This window comes from Chenopodium album, chromosome 25 (assembly GCF_948465745.1).
Source record: "Chenopodium album chromosome 25, dcCheAlbu1.1, whole genome shotgun sequence".
Taxonomy (NCBI): domain Eukaryota; kingdom Viridiplantae; phylum Streptophyta; class Magnoliopsida; order Caryophyllales; family Amaranthaceae; genus Chenopodium; species Chenopodium album.
This window is the reverse complement of record NC_137858.1, coordinates 23,424,327-23,449,191: the sequence shown is the minus strand read 5'-3', so window position 1 is coordinate 23,449,191 and position 24,865 is coordinate 23,424,327. Positions and strand designations below refer to the sequence as shown.

General features: G+C 33.4%; 1 non-coding gene across 1 annotated transcript; it reads left to right on the top strand.

The window, feature by feature from the left end:
- The first annotated feature begins 210 nt into the window (after positions 1-210).
- On the top strand, positions 211-316 carry LOC145615763 (small nucleolar RNA R71). Its single transcript, XR_014107354.1, has one exon. It is a non-coding gene; the product is annotated as a small nucleolar RNA R71 (small nucleolar RNA).
- The last annotated feature ends 24,549 nt before the right edge of the window (positions 317-24,865 follow it).

Here is a 24,865-nt window from a genome sequence, read left to right as displayed (position 1 = left end):
GCACTAAGTTGTTCGATTGAGTAACCCTTGCTTGTTGGTTTTCTCTCCACTTCTTGCCAATTCATGTAACGACGAATCACTTCATCAATTGCATCAACCACTTCTTCTTCCGTTTTGTTCATGATTGGGCCTCTGGCTCCGGCATCCAAACTTGCTCTCCCATGAGAACTCAACCCACCATAGAAGATATGTATGATTTGATAGGTAGGAATCCCATGGTGTGGACACTCTCTTTGATAATCCTTAAATCTTTCCCATGCTTCATAGAGACTTTCATTTGGCTTTTGCTTGAACCCTTGAATCAAAGCTCTTGCCTCCGCCGTCTTCTTTTGAGGATAGAAACGGAACAAGAAAGCTTTGGTGACATCATCCCAAGTTCTCAAAGAATTGGGCTTCACTTCTTTATCTAGCCATTCCAATGATCTTCCTATGAGAGAGAAAGGGAACAACTTAAGACGGATAAACTCTTGAGATACTCCATTGACCTTGATTGTGTTACAATATTTTTTAAACTCCTTAAGATGGTTCAATGGGCTCTCATTCTTAGCCCCACTATATTGTCTCCTCTCAATTAAGGTGATCATTGCCGGCCAAATTTCAAAGTCAATTTCCGGTGTTGTAGGTGGAGCTATGCTGCTCTCATACCTATATGCACCGGGCACTCCTAGTTCCTTCAAGGCAACTCTTGTATTTCCTCCCATGGCTTGGGATCTATGCATACAAAACTCAAAGAAAATATTAGTAGCACGGCTACAAGTGTAGCCTAAAGTGTAAAATCTTTTTGTATTTTGCAAATAGAGTGGAATAGACTCAACAACAACATGCACTCAAAGCACCATTCCCCGGCAACGGCGCCATTTTGATGGGATGAAGAACGGTAGGTCGTTGGGCTACCACCCCACCCAATCAAACAAAATTTGTAACTCAACAAACCCCTATGAAGTGTAGTGGTAAGTCAAGGTCGAACCCAAAGGAATGGAGGTTGAATGTATATTGCCTAGTGTCAAGCTACTCCGAAGTCAAGTAGGGGTTTATGGTAGAAAATAGAGCTAAACTAGGCAATGCAAAAAGCTTGTACTAATCAAATGATAAGGCACTAGGGGAATGGATCCACATGCATCGACAATGAAGTTCAATCAACTTGGGGAATCAACCAATCAAGTCAAGCAATGTGAGGGAAAACCGAAATTGCAACCAAGAGAGTACATCATGCTATTCTCCTAGAGGTCTAATTAGCGTCAACTACATCAAACACTAGCTAGGAAACATCACAAGATATCTCAATCAAGTAAATGTAAGCCACAAATCAATGGTCCGTATCAATGTGAACTCACAATGCAATCTAGTGTGAATAACAAGGGTGATCAAGCCTAATCAAGCACACACATGCACAAAATCAATCAACCAATTTAATCACATTATCAACTCAATCAATTTCCCCCAAATTAATCTGAATTCATCATCAATACATGCTTCACCACTACCCTAGCAACAAAACTACTCACAATCCATGAAAAACATCAAAATCAAAGCTAAACTAAGCATCATACCCAAATTCATCAATTGAAATCAACAAATTCAATCCAAATCAATCAATCTATTAATAAACCAAATCAAACAACAATACTAATGAAATCAAACATTAAATTGCATTAAAGAGTAAAGAATCCTTACAAACTTGATAGAAATCAAATCAAATGTAGCAATCTTCAATCATCAATCATCAAACCCACATTTTCTCTCTCTAAAATCTAATATAATCTAATTCTTACTAATGAAGATCTAATTCTCTCTTCAAAAATGGAAAGAAATAACTATAAATACAAAGGGAAAGTTAGGATTGACGTCCAAAAATAGACCCACGACGGTGCGAGCGCTCGGAGGAGAGAGAAAAGTGCGCATGGGAACACACCCAGAAAGGTGCGCCCGCACGCACTTGGTGTGCGGCCGCACTCGACATATGTGCGGCCGCACACTCCCCGAGTGCGCCCGCGCAAAGCAGCAGCTCCCTTTCTTCTTCTTCGTCCTAGCTCATGGGGTGCACACATCCTAGGTGATGGTGATGGAGGACAAGGTAGGCAGTAACTTTCTTGAAATTCTTGAAGGATATAAGCCATGAAAAGAGCATATACAAGGCTTTGAAGCATGCTCCTTGGATCCCCCTTTGACTTGAAACTTCTTGCACAAGCTTTAGGCATGAAAATCAATGAAAGACCATGGAGAGGAAGCTCGGGAATTCTTGGACAATCAATCACAACCTACAAACAAAGGATAAAATGCAAGTAAAAGGGAAAAAATAGCAAGTAAACTAGAAAATGCATAAAATAGAGAAACTAACTACAAAAAGCATAAAATGAAGAAAACTAGAATAAAACTAAGGAAAACTAAAGAAAAGAGCAATAAAATGAAAAGAAATTCATCCAAAAAGGGACCAAATGAGTGCCATAAATTTCACTCATCACCATCATCTAGGGTGTGTGCACCCCATGAGCTAGGACGAAGAGAAGAGAGGAGGCTTACCCAGTTTGGTGCGAGCGCACACGGGGAGTGTGCGGCCGCACATATGTCGTGTGCGGCCGCACATCAGGTGCGTGCGGGCGCACCTTTCTGGGTGTTTCCCGTGCGCGCCTTTCTCTGTCCTACGTGCGACCGCACCGGCGTGGGTCTATTTTTGGGCGACATTTCCGACCTCTCCTTTGTATATATAGCTATTTCCTTCTGTTTTTGTAGCAAAAAGTTTCATAATAGAATTAGATCATATTCTTAGCTTAGTCGAGAGCTTCTCTCTCTAGATCTAGGGGTTAGTTTTAGGAGTAGATTTTAGAGAGAGAAAGTGAAGAATTTTAATGGTGATTACAATTGTATTGGAGATTTACTCTATTATCAATGAGCATTTCTAAACTCTATCTCATTTATTGTTTTGTTTAGTATTCATGTTTAGATTGTTTGATTTTGATTAGATTTTGATGATTTGATGATTGATGTTTGATTAGAGTAATTGTTCTTCTTTGATTGTGGATTCTTTGATTGTTGATTGTTGATTTCTTTAGTAGTTGGTTGAATTGATGATGTTGCTAGAGTAGTTGTTTGGTTAGGGATTTGGTGAAGCTTGTATTATGTAATGGATTGATGTAGATTGGGGATTTTGATGAAGTTGATGATGTGATTAAATTGGTTAATTGATTATGTGCATGTGTGTGTTTGATTTAGGCTTGATCACCCTAGTTATTCACACTAGATTGCATTGTATGTTCACATTGATACGGACCATTGATTTGTGGCTTGCATTTACACAATTGAGGTGTCTTGTGATGTTTCCTAGTTAGAGTTTATCGTAGTTGACGCTAGTTAGACCTCTAGGAGAATAGCTTGATATGCTCTTTTGGTTGCATAATTGATCTTCCCTCACATTGCTTGACTTCGTCAACTTCCTAAACCAATTTGAATTGTTCATTCCTATTATAAGTGAATCCTAATCCCTAGCATTTTACTTGTTTGGTTTCTTTGTCTTAGTAGTTGTTAGTGTCTTCTTTTACCCTTAGTCTTCGACCTAGCTTAGGCACATAATTGAAAGCACTTAAACATTACCGTTCCTTTAGGTTTGACCCTTGACTTACCTCTATACTTGTATTTAGGTTTGTTGAATGTTTATAAATTTTGTTTGGCTTAGGAGGATTAGTCCAACGACCTAATTTTCCCACGTCACAAACACATTCAAAGAAAGCTTTTTGAATCAAATGAATGTCAAATGCATTCAAAAAAAATAATTGAGTCAAATGAAAGTCAAACACATTCATACAAAGCTTTTTGAATCAAATGAAAGTCAATTGCATTCAAAAAAGATAATTGAGTCAAATGAAAGTCAAACATATTCAAATAAAGCTTTTTGAATCAAATGAAAGTCAAATACATTCAACAAAGCTTTTTGACTCAAATGAAAGTCAAACACATTTAAACAAAGCTTTTTGAATTAAATGAAAGTCAAATGCATTAAATAAATATAATTGAGTCATATGAAAGTTAAACACATTCATACAAAGCTTTTTGAATTAAATGAAAGTCAAATGCATTCAACAAAGCTAACTGAGTTAAATGAAAGTCAAACACTTTCAAACAAAGCTTTTTGAATCAAATGAAAGTCAAATGCATTCACTAAAGATAATTGTTTCAAATTAAAGTGAAACACATTCAAACAAAACTATTTGAATAAAATGAAAGTCAAATGCATTCAACAAAGCTTATTGTATCAAAGGAAAGTCAAACACATTCAAACAAAGATTTTTGAATCAAATGAAAGTCAAATGCATTCAACAAAGATAATTGAGTTAAATGAAAGTCAAACACATTCAAACAAAGCTTTTTGAACCAAATGAAAGTCAAATGAATTCAACAAAGCTTTTTGACTCAAACGAAAGTCAAACACATTTAAACAAAGCTTTATGAATCAAATGAAAGTCAAGTGCATTCGATAAAGATAATTGAGTCAAATGAAAGTCAAACACATTCATAAAAAGTTTTTTGAATCAAATGAAAGTCAAATGCATTAAACAAAGCTAATTGAGTCAAATGAAAGTCCAACACATTCAAACAATGCTTTTTGAATCAAATGAAAGTAAAATGCATTCAAAAAAGATAATTGAGTCAAATGAAAGTCAAACACATTCTAACAAAGCTTTTTGAATTAAATGAAAGTGAAATACAATTAACAAAGCTAATTGAGTCAAATGAAAGTTAAACACATTCTTGCAAAGCTTTTTGAATCAAATGGAAGTCAAATGCATTCAACAAAGATAATTGAGTCAAATGAATGTTAAACACATTCAAACAAAGCTTATTGAATCAAATGAAAGTCAAATGCATTCAACAAAGATAATTGAGTCAAATGAAAGTTAAAAACATTCAAACAAAGTTATTTGAATCAAATGAAAGTCAAATGCATTCAACTAAGATAATTAAGTCAAATGAAAGTCAAACACATTCAAACAAAGCTTTTTGAATCAAATGAAAGTCAAATGCATTAAACAAAGCTAATTGAGTCAAATAAAAGTCAAACACATTTAAACAATGCTTTTTGAATAAAATGAAAGTAAAATGCATTCAACAAAGCTAATTGAGTCAAATGAAAGTCAAATACATTCAAACAAAGCTTTCAGAATTAAATGAAAGAGAAATGCAATTAACAAAGCTAATTAAGTCAAATGAAAGTCAAACACATTCATAAAAAGCTAATAGAGTCAAATAAAAGTCAAATGCATTCTACAAAGCTGATTGAGTCCAATGAAAGTCAAACACATTCAAACAATGATAGTTGAATCAAATGAAAGTCAAATGCATTTAACAAAGGTAATTGTGTCAAATGAAAGTCAAACACATTCATACAAATCTTTTCGAATCAAATGAATGTCAAATACATTCAAACAAAGGTTTTCGAACCAAATGAAAGTCAAATTCATTCAATAAAGATAATTAAGTCAAATGAAAGTTAAGCACATTCAAACAAAGCTTTTTGAGTCAAATGAAAGTCAAATGCATTCAACAAATTTTTTTGACTCAAATGAAAGTCAAACAAATTCAAACAAAGCTTTTCGAATCAAATGAAAGTCAAATGAATTCAACAAACCTTTTTAACTCAAATCAAAGTCAAACACATTTAAACATAGCTTTTGAATCAAATGAAAGTCAAGTGCATTCAATAAAGATAATTGAGTCAAATGAAAGTCAAACACATTCATACAAAGCTTTTTGAATCAAATGGAAGTCAAACGCATTCAACTAAGATAGTTAAGTCAAATGAAAGTCAAACACATTCAAACAAAGCTTTTTGAATCAAATGAAAGTCAAATGCATTCAATAAAGATAATTGAGTCAAATGAAAGTCAAATACGGTCATACAAAGCTTTTTGAATCTAATGAAAGTCAAATGCGTTCAACAAAGATAATTCAGCCAAATGAAAGTCAAATACATTCAAACAAAGCTTTTTTAATCAAATGAAAGTAAAATGCATTCAACAAAGCTAATTGAGTTAAATGAAAATGAAACAGATTCAAACAAAGCTTTTTGAATCAAATGAAAGTAAAATGCATTCAATAGAGCTAATTGAGTCAAATAAAAGTCAAACACATTCAAACAAAGCTTTTTAAATTAAATGAAAGTGAAATGCAATGAACAAAGCTAATTGAGTCATATGAAAGTCAATCACATTAAAACAAAGCTAATTGAGTCTAATGAAAGCCAAACACATTCAAACAAAGCAAATTGAGTCAAATGAAAGTCAAACATATTCTAACAATGTTTTTTAAATTAAATGAAAGTGAAATGCAATGAACAAAGCTAATTGAGTCAAATGAATGTTAAACACATTCAAACAAAGCTTTTTGAATCAAATGAAAGTCAAATGCTTTCAACAAAGCTAATTGACTCAAATGAAAGTCAAACACATTCAAACAAACCTTTTTTAATCAAACGAAAGTAAAATGCATTCAACAAAGCTAATTGAGTCAAATGAAAGTCAAACACATTCAAACAAAGCTTTTTGAATAAAATGAAAGTAAAATTCATTCAACAAAGCCAATTGAGTCAAATGAAAGTCAAATACATTCAAACAAAGCTTTCAGAATTAAATGAAAGAGAAATGCAATTAACAAAGCTAATTAAGTCAAATGAAAGTCAAACACATTCATAAAAAGCTAATAGAGTCAAATAAAAGTCAAATGCATTCTACAAAGCTAATTGAGTCCAATGAAAGTCAAACACATTCAAACAAATCTTTTTGAATCAAATGAATTTCAAACACATTCTAACAAACCATTTTGAACCAAATGAAAGTAAATGCATTCAAAAAAGATAATTGAGTCAAATGAAAGTCAAACACATTCAAACAAAGCTTTTTGAATCAAATGAAAGTCAAATAAATTCAATAAATATAATTGAGTCAAATGAAAGTTAAACACATTCATTCAAAGCTTTTTAAATCAAATGAAAGTCAAATGCATTCAACAAAGTTAATTGTATAATATGAAAGTCAAACACATTCAAACAAAGCTTTTTGAATCAAATGAAAGTCAAATGCATTCACCAAAGATAATTGTTTCAAATGACAGTCAAACACACTCAAACAAAGTTGTTTGAATCAAATCAAATTCAAATGCACTCTACAAAGATAATTGAGTCAAATGAAAATCAAACACATTCAAACAATGCTTTTAGAATCAAATGAAAGTCAAATGCTTTTTAACAAAGATAATTGAGCCAAATGAAAGTCTAACACTTTCAAACAAAGCATTTTGAATCTAATGAAAGTCAAATGCATTCCACAAAGATAATTGAGTTAAATGAAAGTCAAACACATTAAAACAAAGCTTTTAGAATCAAATGAAAGTCAAATGCATTCAACAATGAAAATTCAGTCAAATGAAAGTGTAACACATTCAAACAAAGCTAATTGTATCAAATGAAAGTCAAACACATTCAAACAAAGCTATTTGAATCAAATGAAAGTCGTATGCATTCAACAAAGAAAATTGAGTCAAATGAAAGTCAAACACATTTAAACAAAGCTGTTTTAATCAAATGAAAGTCAAATACATTCAACAAAGATAATTGAGTCAAACGAAAGTCAAACACGTTCAAACAATACTTTATAAATCAAATGAAAGTCAAATGCATTCAACAAAGCTTTTTGACTCAAATGAAAGTCAAACACATTCAAACAAAGCTTTTTGAATCAAATGAAAGTCAAATGCATTCAATAAAGATAATTGAGTCAAATGAAAGTCAAACACATTCATACAAAGCTTTTTGAATCAAATGAAAGTCAAATGCATTGAACAAAGCTTTTTGACTCAAATGAAAGTCAAACACATTCAAACAAAGCTTTTTGAATCAAATGAGAGTCAAATGCATTCAATAAAGATAATTGAGTCAAATGAAAGTCAAATACATTCATACAAAGCTTTTTGAATCTAATGAAAGCCAAATGCGTTCAACAAAGATAATTCAGCCAAATGAAAGTCAAACACATTCTAACAAAGCTTTTTTAATCAAATGAAAGTAAAATGCATTCAACAAAGCTAATTGAGTTAAATGAAAATGAAACAGATTCAAACAAAGTTTTTTGAATCAAATGAAAGTAAAATGCATTCAACAAAGCTAATTGAGACAAATGAAAGTCAAACACATTCAAACAAAGCTTTTTAAATTAATTGAAAGTGAAATGCAATGAACAAAGCCAATTGAGTCAAATGAAAGTCAATCACATTAAAATAAAGCTAATTGAGTCAAATGAAAGTCAAAAACATTCAAACAAAGCAAATTGAGTCAAATGAAAGTCATACACATTCTAACAAAGCTTTTTAAATTAAATGAAAGTGAAATGCAATGAACAAAGCTAATTGAGTCAAATGAATGTCTAACACATTCAAACAAAGCTTTTTGAATCAAATTCATATCAAATGTATTCAACAAAGCTTTTTGACTCAAATGAACGTCAAACATATTCAAACAAAGTTTTTTGAATCAAATGAAAGTCAAATGCATTCAATAAAGATTATTGAGTCAAATGAAAGTCAAACACATTCATACAAAGCTTTTTGAATCCAATGAAAGTCAAACGCATTCAACAAAAATTATTGAGTCACATGAAAGTCTAACACATTTAAATAAAGCTTTTAGAATCAAATGAAAGTCAATTGCTTTCAACAAAGCTAATTGACGCAAATGGAAATCAAACACATTCTAACAAAGCTTTTTGAATCAAACGAAAGTAAAATGCATTGAACAAAGCTAATTGAGTCAAATGAAAGTCAAACACATTCAAACAAAGCTTTTTAAATTAAATGAAATTGAAATGCAATTAATAAAGCTAATTGAGTCAAATGAAAGTTAAGCACATTCTTACAAAGCTTTTTGAATCAAATGGAAGTCGAATGCATTCAACAAGGATAATTAAGTCAAATTAAAGTCAAACACATTCAAACAAAGCTTTTTGAATCAAATGAAAGTCAAATGCATTCAACAAACCTTTTTGACCTAAATAAAATCAAATACATTCAAACAAAGCTTTTTGAATCAAATGAGAGTCAAATGCATTCAATAAAGATAATTGAGTCAAATGAAAGTCAAATACATTCATACAAAGCTTTTTGAATCTAATGAAAGTCAAATGCGTTCAACAAAGATAATTCAGCCAAATGAAAGTCAAACACATTCAAACAAAGCTTTTTTAATCAAATGAAAGTAAAATGCATTCAACAAAGCTAGTTGAGTTAAATGAAAATGAAACAGATTCAAACAAAGCTTTTTGAATCAAATGAAAGTAAAATGCATCAAACAGAGCTAATTGAGATAAATGAAAGTCAAACACATTAAAACAAAGCTTTTTAAATTAATTGAAAGTGAAATGCAATGAACAAAGCCAATTGAGTCAAATGAAATTCAATCACATTAAAACAAAGCTAATTGAGTCAAATGAAAGTCAAAAACATTCAAACAAAGCAAATTGAGTCAAATGAAAGTTAAACACATTCTAACAAAGCTTTTTAAATTAAATGAAAGTGAAATTCAATGAACAAAGCTAATTGAGTCAAATGAATGTCTAACACATTCAAACAAAGCTTTTTGAATCAACTTCATATCAAATGCATTCAAACAATGCTTTTTGACTCAAATGAACGTCAAACATATTCAAACAAAGTTTTTTGAATCAAATGAAAGTCAAATGCATTCAATAAAGATTATTGAGTCAAATGAAAGTCAAACACATTCATACAAAGCTTTTTGAATCAAATGAAAGTCAAACGCATTCAACAAAGATTATTGAGTCACATGAAAGTCAAACACATTTAAATAAAGCTTTTAGAATCAAATCAAAGTCAAATGCTTTCAACAAAGCTAATTGACTCAAATGAAAGTCAAACACATTCTAACAAAGCTTTTTGAATCAAACGAAAGTAAAATGCATTCAACAAAGCTAATTGAGTCAAATGAAAGTCAAACACATTCAAACAAAGCTTTTTAAATTAAATGAAATTGAAATGCAATTAATAAAGCTAATTGAGTCAAATGAAAGTTAAACACATTGTTATAAAGCTTTTTGAATCAAATGGAAGTCGAATGCATTCAACAAAGATAATTAAGTCAAATTAAAGTCAAAAACATTCAAACAAAGCTTTTTGAATCAAATGAAAGTCAAATGCATTCAACAAACCTTTTTGACCTAAATAAAATCAAATACATTCAAACAAAGCTTTTTGAATCAAATGAGAGTCAAATGCATTCAACAACGATAATTGAGTCAAATTATAGTCAAACACATTCAAAAAAAGCTTTTTGAATCAAATGAAAGTCAAATGCATTCAACAAACCTTTTTGACTCAAATAAAATCAAATACATTCAAAAAAAGCTATTTGAATCAAATGAGAGTCAAATGCATTTAATAAAGATAATTGAGTAAAATGAAAGTCAAACACATTCAAAAAAAGTTTTTTGAATCAAATGAAAGTCAAATGCGTCAACGAATATAATTTAGTCAAATGAAAGTCAAACACATTCATACAAAGCTTTCCGAATCAAATGAATGTCAAATACATTCAAACAAAGGTTTTTGAACCAAATGAAAGTCAAAGATAATTGAGTCAAATGAAAGTTAAACACATTCAAACAAAGCTTTTAAATCAAATGAAAGTCAAATGCATTCAACAAAGATTTTTGCCTCAAATGAAAGTCAAACACTTTCAAACAAAGCTTTTTAAATCAAATAGAAGTCAAATGCATTCAATAAAGATAATTATTTGAAATAAAAGTCACACACATTCATACAAAGCTTTTTGAATCAAATGAAAGTCAAATTCATTCAACAAAGCTAATTGTATCAATTGAAAGTCAAACACATTCAAACAAAGCTTTTTGAATCAAATAAAAATCAAATGCATTCAACAAAGATAATTGAGTCAAATGAAAGTCAAACACATTCTAAAAAAGCTTTTTGAATCAAATGAAAGTCAAATGAATTCACAAAGCTTTTTGACTCAAATCAAATTCAAACACATTTAAACAAAGCTTTTGAATCAAACGAAAGTCAAGTGCATTCAATAAAGATAATTGAGTCAAATGAAAGTCAAACACGTTCATACAAAGCACTTTGAATCAAATGAAACTCAAATGCATTCGACTAAAATAATTAACTCAAATGAAAGTCAAACACATTCAAACAAAGCTTTTTGAATCAAATGAAAGTCAAATGCATTCAACAAAGCTAATCGAGTCAAATAAAAGTCAAACACATTCAAACAATGCTTTTTGAATAAAATGAAAGTAAAATGCATTCAACAAAGCTAATTAAGTCTAATGAAAGTCAAATACATTCAAACAAAGCTTTTTGAATTAAATGAAAGTGACATGCAATTAACAAAACTAATTGAGTCAAATGAAAGTCAAACACATTCATAAAAAGCTAATAGATTCACATAAAAGTCAAATGCATTCTACAAAACTAATCGAGTCAAATGAAAGTCAAACACATTCAAACAATGCTTTTTGAATCAAATGAAAGTCAAATGCATTCAACAAAGATCATTGAGTCAAATAAAAGTCAAACACATTAAAACAAAGCTTTTTGAGTTAAATAAAAGTCAAATGCATTTAACAATTCTTTTTGACTCAAATGAAAGTCAAACACATTCAAACAAAGCTTTTTGAATCAAATGAAAGTCAAATGCATTCAATAAATTTAATTGAGTAAAATGAAAATTAAACACATTCTTACAAACCTTTTTGAATCAAATGAAAGTCAAATGCATTCAACAACGCTAACTGAGTCAAATGAAAGTCAAAGACATTCAAACATAGATTTTTGAATCAAATGAAAGTCAAATGCATTCACCAAAGATAATTGTTTAAAATGAAAGGCAAACACATTCAAACAAAGATGTTTTAATAAAATGAATGTCAAATGCATTCAACAAAGATAATTGAGTTAAATGAAAGTCAAACACATTCAAACAAAGCTTAGAATCAAATGAAAGTCAAATGCATTCTACAAAGATAATTGAGTCAAATGAAACTCTAACACATTCAAACAAAGCTTTTTGAATCAAATGAAAGTCAAATGCATTCAACAAAGCTTTTCTACACAAATGAAAGTCAAACACATTGATACAAAGCTTTTTGAATCAAACGAAAGTAAAATGCATTCAACAAAGCTAATTAAGTCAAATGAAAGTCAAACACATTCAAACAAAGCGTTTTGAATTAAATGAAATTGAAATGCAATTAACAAAGCTAATTGAGTCAAATGAAAGTTAAACACATTCTTACAAAGCTTTATGAATCAAATGGAAGTCAAATGCATTCAACAAAGATAAATTAGTCAAATGAAAGTGACACTCATTCAAACAAAGCTTTTTGAATCAAATAAAAGTTAAATGCATTCAACAAACCTTTTTGACTCAAATAAAAGTCAAATACATTCAAACAAAGCTTTTTGAATCAAATGACAGTCAAATGCATTCAATAAAGATAATTGAGCAAAAATGAAAGTCAAACACATTCAAAAAAAGCTTTTTGAATCAAATGAAAGTCAAATGCATTCAACTAAGATAATTGAGTCAAATGATAGTCAAACACATTCACACAAAGCTTTGTGAATCAAATGAATGTCAAATACATTCAAACAAAAATAATTGAATCAAATAAAATTCAAACCCATTGAAACAAAGCTTTCTGAGTCAAATGAAAGTCAAATACATTCAACAAAGTTTTTTGAATCAAATGAATGTCAAACACATTCAAACAAAGATTTTTGAATCAAATGAATGTCAAATGCATTCAACAAAGATAATTGAATTAAATGAAAGTCAAATACATTCAAACAAAGCTTTTTGAATCAAATAAAAGTCAAATGAATTCAAAAAAGCTTTTTGACTCAAATCAAAGTCAAACACATTTAAACAAAGCTTTTGAATCAAACGAAAATCAAATGCATTCAATAAAGATAATTGATTCAAATGAAAGTCACACACACTCATACAAAGCTTTTTGAATCAAATAAAAGTCAAATTCATTCAACAAAGCTAATTGTATCAAATGAAAGTCAAACAAATTCAAACAAAGCTTTAAGAGTCAAATGAAAGTCAAATGCATTCAACATAGTTTTTTGACTCAAATGAAAGTCAAACACATTCAAACAAAGCTTTTTGAATCAAATGAAAGTCAAATGCATTCAATAAAGATGATTGATTCAAATGAAAGTCACACACATTCATACAAAGCTTTTTGAATCAAATGAAAGTCAAATTCATTCAACAAAGGTAATTGTATCAAATGAAAGTCAAACACATTCATACAAAACTTTTTGAATCAAATGAAAGTCAAATGCATTCAACAAAGATAATTAACTCAAATTAAAGTCATACACATTCAACAACGCTTTTTGAACCAAATGAAAGTCAAATGCATTCAACAAAGCTAATCGAGTCAAATGAAAGTCAAACACATTCAAACAAAGCATTTTGAATCAATTGAAAGTCAAATGCATTCAACAAAGATAATTGAGTCAAATGAAACTCAACACATTCAAACAAAGCTTTTTGAATCAAATGAAAGTCAAATGCAATTAACAAAGCTAATTGAGTCAAATGAAAGTCAAACACATTATACAAAGCTAATTGAGTCAAGTGAAAGTCAAATGCATTCTGCAAAGCTAATTGAGTCAAATGAAAGTCAAACACATTCAAACAAAGCTTTTTGAATCAAATGAAAGTCAAATGCATTCAACAAAGCTAATTGAGTCTAATGAAAGTCAAACACATTCAAACAAAGTTTTTTAAATCAAATGAAAGTCAAATGCATTCAACAAAGCTAATTGAGTCTAATGAAAGTCAAACACATTCAAACAAAGCTTTTTATATCAAATGAAAGTAAAATGCATTCAACAAAGCTAATTGAGTCAAATGAAAGTCAAACACATTCAAACAATTGTTTTTGAATCAAATGAAAGTCAAATGCATTCAATAAATCGAATTGAGTCTAGTGAAAGTCAAACACATTCAAACAAAGCTTTTTGAATCAAATGAAAGTCAAATGCATTCAACAAAGCTAATTGAGTCTAATGAAAGTCAAACACATTCAAACAAAGGTTTTTGTATCAAATGAAAGTAAAATGCATTCAACAAAGCTAATTAAGTCAAATGAAAGTCAAACACATTCAAACAATTGTTTTCGAATCAAATGAAAGTCAAAAGCACCATAACAGAGCAGCAGCACTGCCGCCACAGCACAGCAGCAGCAGCACTGCCGAAGCAGGGCAGCAGCACTACCGCCACAGCACCGCCGCAGCAGCAGCCCTTTGTGATAAGGAAAAAAAGCGGATCCATTATTTTCAAATAATTAGATCATTCATACCAACAATTGATAAATTACACTACTACTAATTTGGGGATCACAATTTTTCTATGAATAACTAATAAAGTATCAAATATCAAGTTATAAATCATTCTGTAAATGACATACCAATTCAATCTTAATTTGTTCGGTTGATTTAGATCCTTGGCAATGGATTGGCATTTCTTTCCCAAGCCTCTTTCTATTTAGTGAATATCGGGTAGACTTCTTTTTGAAGGTATCAGTTGCTCTAATAGCTGCAAGTCGTTTCCTAATGCTTGGGTGACACCATTTAGCACGATAACCTTTTGTTGTGAACATCTAACTCACCACATTAGAAAGGCGTCTAGAACATTTTTACTGCCATCCTTTCTTTACCATTTTTGCCATTGAAGGATCCCAAGAGAACTTAGCCTTTTGAGTAATGATGCACCACTTGTTAGTGATAAATAATTTATTAAAGGAAAAATTGATTTTGAATTTTAAAAATTATCATGTTTCATAATGAAAAATACCTTAAAGGCTTTCCACCAAATTGCTTTTGCTTCTTTCGGAACCATAGCCCAGTTAATCCATGGCCCCATAAAATAAGTCTTATATGAAGTTTCAACAACTTCATCCACAACTTCACGAGAATGAAACCTATTTCATAAACACTGAAATTAGAAACAAAATATATATATATATATATATATATATATATATATATATATATATATATATATATATATATATATATATATATATATGTATATACCAATTCAATCTTACTTCCTCCGTTTCTATTTAGTTGACGCGTTTGATTTAGGCAAATATATTAAGGAGAGGAGAGAGAGTGATAGAGAATGAAAAGGCAAGTGGGGTAGTGTAGACACCCATTTGTGTCTCCCCAAAACCAAACCCAGTGATAAATGCCTTTCACGTCGAACCATTATCGAATTAGGTGAAAGTGGTTGAAAGTCAAGTGTTGCGGTTTAGTTTTCATTAAAATTCTCTTCTCTCTGTTTTTGAAAATAACTCTATTTATTTGAAAATAGACAAACCAGTTTAGTTTGGTTCATAATTAAGGTCCAATAATAGTGTAGTTGGATGGGGCTCGAAAGACCTTTCCAACGATATATTATAAGTCCAATTCCGATGAATATTGAGGAAATTATGGCCAATATACTAAACTGGGCACGGTTAATTATTTAAATACGACCCAATGATCTAGAGGAGGGCCCAATGCTAATTATTATTCCTAAAATTAATAGGATTAATTGTAATTTTCTGGAAGTTTCTAGAAGATTCTTTTTAATTGTAATATTATTAGATTTAATAATTATTTATTTTTAAATAGACTTTTATTTGGAGTAAAATATTATTTTATTATCTTAAAAATACGTATTTTATCTTCTGTACGGATTCCGTAGATCAAGTTGATTAAAGATCGGATTCCGCGTGAAGAAAACGCGCTAATACAGGTTGTCGCCGCGCGACAAACCCTGTCGCCGCGCGACAGACCCTGTCGCGTCGCGACAGAGTCGATTCTTGGCGACAGCATGTAGTTTTATTCCTTATCAAATTCTATGTTTTTTCCGGACTATTTTCATTATAAATAGGGTCCGAATCCCTGTTTTCAGAATCATCAACTCTCATCATCAATTCTCATCTACTCTCATCCTTAATTCTCTCTATTCTCCCTCTAAGCAATATAGCTTATTCTTTCTCCCTCTCTTTCTAAACTAGCTTCCTAAACACAATATTCCGCATTCACAAGACTTAGAGCCTCTTAGCCAAGTACGAAGTTGCCTTCGCCCTAGACGTGCAAGGTTGGTAATTTCTGAGGGTTTGGTCCAAAACTAGTCTAAACTTTATTTAATTTGATTCTAATTTAATTCTTTAATTGTTCTTTATTATTTTCATTGAAGTTTACTAACTTGTGTATTTTGTTATTAGAAAGAGGTGCGAGGCTTCAAAGTAAGTAGATTAGCTTACTCCCTATTTCTTTCACAATGTAGATTGCATGCTTATTATTGTTTAATATTCCTAGTATCATGTTAGGATGCTTTTAATGCTTTCTAGTATCATGTTAGGATGTTATTTTATTCTTTCTAGTATCATGTTAGGATGTTATTTTATGCTTTATAGTATCACGTTTAGGGTGCCTTTAATCTTTTCTAATATCATGATATCATGTTAGTACCATGTTAGGTTTAAAGCTTTGATCTTCATTGCTTAGTGACATGCTAGGATTTGTTATTAATCTTGTTAGTATCATGCCTAGGATCTTGCTATTATTTTTAAGCTTTATTATGCCTTATCATGATTATCATTATATTATAATTATATTATGCTTATGTTGCTTGATATTATATTATCGTTATTGCTTGATCACACCCTTTATGCTTGCTAAAGGGAATTTGTACTTGAAATCACGCTTAATAAGATAATTAATAATTTGGTTTAGGCTAATGTGATTTTAACTCAAGTGATCGCCTATAATAGTCTTATTTGTGCATTAATTAAAACCAACATAGATAAATAGGGTAGGATTAATATAATGTTTGTATGTTATTCGAAAAGCGCGCATGAATACGAGCAAAACAAAGTAGAGGCCTATTTTATAGGGCGGGTCCTTTCTTTTGTAGATTGGATTCGTACCCTCATCCCCGGACCCTATTTGGTTCAAGACCTTATGGAGTAGTTGATGGTCCTTTTGGCTTGTCTTTTGGGTTTACAAGTTCCTAAAACTTGTTGGCGACTCTTTTGCTCTCTTTTTCTTCCCTTTGGAACGCCACCGTACTTTAGTGTATGATCACAGTGGGGTTCAAGTTTGGGGTTATCATAATGCTTGAAATATTCCCTACAGTTTTTGGCGACTCCACTGGGGAGGATTTCTATCTATATTCCTGAAATTTATTTAATTTTGGCAATTATTTAGAATGAGCGGATGAGACTCGAAAAATTCTAAGTATTTCATGTGCGTGATTTGATTAACATTATTGTCATATGCATTAAAAGGTCCTCATGGGAGATCCCCATGAGTCAATCCATAGGAATTTTACACTTAGGAAATTTGAGAAATATCTTTCATGACTAGAATCGAAAAGATGATGCGAAATCTGGAAAATTCGAAGAACACAGAAACTTGCCAAGGCATGTAGGAACTAGCGTCTAGAAAACAGGGCTTGTCGCCCGTAAAAAGTTTCTGTCGCCTGGCGACAGGAGCTTTTTTGCGGCGACAGTCCCTGTACTCTGGCGCCAAGTTCTTCCAATACCGAGCCAGGGGTCTGCCTTCTTGCTTTAACCATTTCTAGCATTGTTGGCTTGATTTTGCTTATTGATTGAGTCATTTTCTCACTTTTCTGAACCCATATGTGTTTTACATATGGAAATAACCCTCTGAAGGTTCCTGCTTCACCTGCCCAATGGAATATCCCACTATCATGTGCAAAGTTCAAATTTGGGTACGTGCAAAGTTTGTGAATCCACCAAACCATGGAGTCGAGTTCGATTTCATCACGAACTCGCGGAATCCTGTCCATTCGCTCCAACCCTCCCGGTAGGCTTGTGTGCAATGCATATGGATTCATAACCATGGACCTTTTAGACTTAACCCATATCCTCGAACTTTAGAGAACTAGAGCCATGGTTAGGTTGCAAACTCATCATATTGTGACTATGTGAACTACTTGTGCACCCTTGCTTGTATATTTTATATATGTGTTAACCGTTTGTTTGACTTGTGTTTTAAAGACTAAATAAATTGACTAATGATTAAAAGGACTTTGTCTAATTAATTAATTTTGAATTAATTAAAGGCTAATAAATTAATCAATTCGACTTAGTATGACTTTAGGCATGTCCATTTAGAGTAAAATTACTGGAAACAGTCCAGATTAATGTTCCAGCAATGGCACAGAAATTTGGACTGTGGCGCTGCAGTTTAGTGTCTGTCGCCTGGCGACAATTTTGTCGTCTGGCGACAGGCTCTAAACAGTGGCGACAGTCCTGTTGTTTTAGCGACAGTCCAGTTTTCTTGCTCGAGTCATCACGACGAGCCTAATTCACAGTCTACTAATCGGTTTATCAATTTATTAATGGTTCAAACCATGTTTAAGTCTTTAATTGAGTTTAGGCGCTTAAAGTCCAATGGTCATACACTAAGAGTCAAAGCATGTCACTCACACACACATAAAGCACACACATAACACGTTTGTCACATTATGACCATGTCTAGAGAGTCTTGAATGCGTGTTTTCCGTCATTTTTTTAAGGAGGGTAAGTCGGATATTAATCCTCCAATTTTAAAACTTCATTAAATTTTCCCTTAAAATATATACCCCATTTTTGCCTATTCTTTTTTAATTTTTAAATCATAAAGTCAAGTCAATTAGAGTGAAGTATTAAAACAAATATGGTTTAACTTACAGCGCGTGGACAAGAAAGGAAGGGCGTTTAATCAAGGACAACACTTTTGTTTAAGTCTTACTTTTTGACAAACCAATCGGTAGGAAAAGAAAAGCTAAGAAGGCAATGGCTAGTCAAGAAAAACTTAATGAGGTCAAGGGACAGGTAGCCAACTTGGCTGAGATGTTACAAAACTTATCACTGCAAATAAGTAATCCTGAAAAATAGAAACAAATGGACCTAATCCAGGAAAGCTTGGGCAAGTTGTCCAACGACTTTAGATTCCAAGAGATTAGCTCCCAAGGGGTCTCGGTGAATAAGGACCTTCTCCCACAGAAGTTCAATCCCAATGACATCCCTAAATTTAAGGCTATGGATAACCCTTATTTTTATTTAAGAGCTTTTGAAACTGTAATGAACATTAAGGGGATAGATAGAAAAACATTTCACTCTGTATTTTCATTATCTTTAGAAGCTGTATGTCAACAGTGGTACTTTTCACTTGATAAAGAAAAGACCTCTAGTTGGGAATCTATTGTAAGTGCTTTCATTGAAAGGTATAAATGCAATATACAAATTGAAACCGATCATAGAGAGCTAGAAATGCTAAAGCAAAATGAAAATGAAGGTTTCACCTCCTTCTTTAATAAATGGAGGGAAACTACTGCAAAAATGGTTGAAGTACCTAGTGAGAAAGAATCTGTCAGGATGTTCATTAAGAACCTCCAAGAAAAATATTCTAAACACCTTAGGTACCAAAGCAATTTAAATACCTTTAAGGCCGTCTATGATATTGGAATTAATATTGAAGATGACCTCGCTAAACAAAAAACTGCTAATAATAACTCAAATAGTGGCTGGAAAAATAAGAAGAATGACAATCCTTCTTCATCCAAATCCACCCACTCAAACAATGTTAGCACCTTTAATCTAAATGAAGTTTTGGCAATGAATAACAATCAAGGACAAAAGAAACCATTTAGGAAGAATTATACTCCTATTGGTATGAGTTATCACACCGCATTTAACCGCTTACATGCAAAAGGTCTTATAACTCCCATTGGACCATTTGGGGACCCATCCGTTGAAAGGAGAACGGCTAGCTGGAACCCAAATGCACATTGCAAATATCACCAAGGTAGGGGTCATCCTACGGAAAATTGTTGGATGCTAAAGGAAGCTATTCAAGACTTGATCGATAATAACAAGCTCCCATTGCCCCCTGCAAGCAAGAAGCCAAGTATCAACACCGCACCGCTGTCAGATTCTTTGGCTATTTCCGACGAAGAAATCTTCGATGATGCTCTCGAATTCCATGGCCAAGAACCTGCAACTAAGCAAGAAGTTTTGGCGTTAACATCAATATTGTCAAAAATGTACAAATTGCTATCACAAACCTTTGAGGCCATAAGAGAGAAAAACGAGTTACTCAAAAGTAGACCTCCACCCAAGCAAAAGAAGCCTTTTTCTCTCCAAGTGATTGACACTCCCAGGAAAAATAACAAAGGTTATACTCCAATTGGGACGTCGTATGCTAACATGTTCAAAATGCTCTCCGAGAATGGTAATATTCAACCTCTCGAACCGAGACCATTTGAGTCATTAAAAAGGATGGACAAATACTATTGTTCATACCATCAATCAGGGGGACATACAATAATAGAACACTGCTTCAAGTTCAAGGACTTGGTTTAACGTTTGATTGATGAAAAGAAATTGGTTCAACTTCCACAAGATGCTACAATTAATGGAGTGTGGGACAGTGATGATGAGGACGTTTACCTTAAGGATATTGAAGAGACTCCTCTATCAACAATATACCCAGTAAGTGACATTTGGGACGAGGAAGATTCGCCCATAGATGTCCTCACCAGGTCCGGGAGAATACAACCTCCCATTTCAACATAACCTATACCTACTATCCAGCAAATTCCCGTGCCTATTATAGAAGACAACGATGTTGTCATACAGTTAAAAAAGACTAAGGAGGAAATGAATGTATGGAAGCTCTTAGCTACATCCAGGGAGCATAGGGTTGCAGTCATGGATGCTTTGGCTAAAGTAGGCATAGATTCGGACACTACTCCTGAGGGACTTGCTAACTTCCTCACGAGTGATCTCCCAAGTCCAATCAACTTGGTCACCTTTTCGGATAAGGATTTACCACCAGAAGGTGACAAACACAATAAAGCTCTAAATCTCACAGTGATATGCAAGAGGATGAATGTTCCTATGACTCTTGTGGATAATGGTTCAGCAATTAACGTGTGCCCACTTAGAACCGCAAGAATGTTAGGAATAAGAGATGACGATTTATCCCCATCAACTCAAGGCATAAGAGCTTATGATAACTCACGCCGTCAAGCACTAGGGACAATTACCATGAATATAACGGCGGGTGCAATTGAACATGCCCCCACATTTCAAGTAGTGGATATCAAGGCATCCTTTAACTTGCTATTGGGACGCCCTTGGCTTCATGATCTAAAGGTCGTCCCTTCATCTCTTCATCAACAAGTAAAGGCCATAGTTGGAGGAATTCCAATTACCATTGATGCTTCATCCATGAGGATCAAAACGGTGGAGAATCCACTAATTAATGTGGAACATGATGAGAATGATGAAGATTTGTGGGGCTTTAGCGAAGAGGTCTCCTTAATAGAGGAAGATGAAAGGACACTTCCCTGGAATGACTCTAGGAAAGAAGAAAGGAATAGCTAAACATATGGGACTACCTGGCCTCCCTAAATTGGATAATTTCGGACTTGGTTTTGAACCAACTCGCGAAGATCTAAAGTGGGCCCAGGAAAAATCAAGAACACGAAGGAATGCTCGTGCACAAAAGAGGGAGATACCCATGGATCAATATCCTCTCACCTTAAATGGACAATTTATAAGAGAAGGAGAGGATTATCCTTGTCATGAATTTCTTGAACCCTTCGTTGTAAATGGCATAAGACAACCCGGGTTCGAGATCTTTTTGGATTGTTGCTTCCTAGATGAGATCCCAGCTCCAATTTATAAGGAGAAGGCACCTCCTTGCTTTGACTTTAATGTCATGGGACTCCTCTTTGGAAGAGAAAAGAATGAGCCAAGATACGCGGAAGATGATTCTTCACTCATTCAAACGGTTCTCCAAAGTGAAGGCTTTGATCACTCGGAATTTATCACTCCAATAGAAGATCAAGAGCGTGGATGGCGCAAGACGGTGAAGATAACCACTACAAATGGAAGGAAGATTTTAGTTACTACAGGACAAGGACCAATGTTCGAAGAATCGTCTGAGTCAGAATATGAGTTAGAGTCTTCCCCTATCGAGTCTTCCAAATCTTTAGTTCTAGCACCCTCGCCTTCTATTTCTACTCCTAGGATAGTTAGCAATCAAGTCCCGACGGACATTTCTTTATTTGATGTAATGATTTCTGAATTCAATAATATGTCTTCTTCCCCGTATTCTTCTTGTTTTTCTTTATCTAAAGATGACGAGCATTGCTTAACTAATGATGAAAATGATAAAGAAATAATTAAAGCAATGGAAACACTTGAAAACAAGACACCAATAATTGAGGATACAGAAACGGTTGATATCTCAAAAGATCCAACCATTAAAAGAGAAGTTAAAATCGGACTAACACTAAGTAAAGATGAAAGAACCGATTTAATTAATCTACTTAAAGAATTCATTGATGTATTCGCTTGGTCATACGAAGATATGCCAGGCATTAATAGAGAGATAGCTCAACACACAATACCATTAATTCCAGGAATGAAACCTGTAAAACAAAAGTTACGTCGAATGAAACCCGACGTAGCTCTTAAAATAAAAGAAGAAGTGCAAAAACAAATAACTGCAGGTTTTATCAGGGTATCTAAATACCCCGAAATGGGTCGCCAATGTCGTCCCGGTTCCGAAAAAAGATGGTAGAGTTCAAATGTGTGTCGACTATCGAGATCTAAATAAGGCAAGTCCAAAAGACGACTTCCCTTTACCACACATCGATATTTTGGTAGATAATACAGCAAATTATGCGCTTCTCTCGTTTATGGATGGGTACGCAGGATACAATCAAATCCTCATGGCTGAAGAAGACATTGAAAAGACGACGTTCATAACACCTTGGGGTACTTATTGCTACGCGGTAATGCCATTCGGGTTGAAAAACACGGGTGCTATTTACCAACGAGCAGCGACTGCCCTTCTCCATGACATGATGCATAAAGAATTGGAGGTTTATGTGGATGACATGATCGTAAAATCAAAAGACCGCCAAGGACACCCAATAGCCTTAAAAAAGTTCTTTGAAAGGCTAAGGAAATACAACATGAGATTAAACCCCTCCAAATGTGCTTTCGGAGTTACCTCAGGAAAACTCTTGGGATATGTCATAAGCTCTAGAGGAATAGAGATAGACCCCACAAAAATCAAAGCAATCATGTCCATGCCACCGCCCAAAACCGAAAAGCAAATTCGAGGATTCATTGGCCGGTTGCAATACATAAGTAGGTTCATATCCAAGCTAACCACAATATGCGAACCAATATTCAAGAAGCTTAAGAAGAATGTACCAATTATATGGGACGATGAGTGTCAAAACGCCTTTGAAAAGATCAAAGCCTATCTCTCGAATCCTCCCGTATTAGCTCCAGCACTCCCTGGAATACCTCTAAGGTTATACTTAACCGTCACCAAGGAAACAATGGGAGCCATGCTTGCACAAGAGGTGGAAAGCAAAGAAAATGTTATTTACTACCTAAGTAAGAAAATGCTCGAGTATGAGACACGCTATACACCATTGGAAAAGTTGTGCCTCGCATTGGTGTGGGCCACAACTAAATTAAGACATTACATGCTTGTACATACTGTTTACGTAGTCTCACGAATGGATCCCCTTAAATACCTATTCGAAAGATCTACACTTAACGGGCGTATCTCAAGGTGGATAGTGAATTTGGCCCAATTCGATATAAGGTTTATGCCTCAAAAGGCAATTAAAGGATTAGTGGTCTCGGACTTTCTAGCAGATTTCCCAATAGAAGATTCGATACCCTTGGAAGAGAATGAATTCCCAGATGAAAGTTTAATGATGACAGAGGATGATACCTGGACTCTATATTTCGATGGAGCCTCAAACCAAAAGGGCTGCGGCGTAGGAGTCTTACTAGTATCACCTAAAGAAGAACATGTTCCTATATCCATTAAGTTAGATTTCGACGTCACCAACAATGCAGCCGAATATGAAGCATGCGTGGTAGGCCTCGAAACTGCTTTAGCCCTACGCGTAAAGAAACTCCGGATATTTGGGGATTCTTCTTTAATCATTAATCAAATCTCAAAGAGATGGAAGGTTAGGAGTGAAAGCTTAGCTCCCTACCAAACATATTTGGAAACTCTCACTGATCAGTTGGAAAAGGTGGAATACACTTATCTACCAAGAGAGGAAAACCAATTCGCCGATGCCTTGGCAAGACTAGCCTCAATGGTTAGAATTCCTAAGGAAATTGAGCAAATGCCTTTAACCATAGAAAAAAGGCATAAACCAGCATATATTCAAGCTATAGAAGACGATGAAGTGATCCAAGAAGAAGAACCATGGTTCATAGATATACTAAATTATGTCACCAAAGGAGAATATCCTCCTCATGCTGACAAACGAGAGAAAAGAGCACTAAGACTTTTAGCTTCCCAGTTTGTACTCATAGGAAATGAACTACACAAAAGGGTGCCTAAAGGTCGAGCTTTATTATGTGTAGGCAAAAAGGATGCTCAAAGAGCTATGAGAGTAGTCCACGAAGGAATATGTGGAACACATGTTAATGGCAAAATGCTAGTCCAAAAGATAATGCAAGAAGGATATTATTGGACTACCATGAATAAGGATTGTCATCAATATGTAAAGAGATGCCCCAAATGTCAAATTTATGCAAATTTGCAACATATCCCACCATCTCTCCTCTACACCTACACTACACCATGGCCTTTCTCTACATGGGGAATAGACATAATTGGAAAGATCACACCTCCCGGAACAGGAGGTCATGAATACATCTTAGTCGCAATAGATTATTTCACAAAGTTGGTGGAAGCACAATCATAT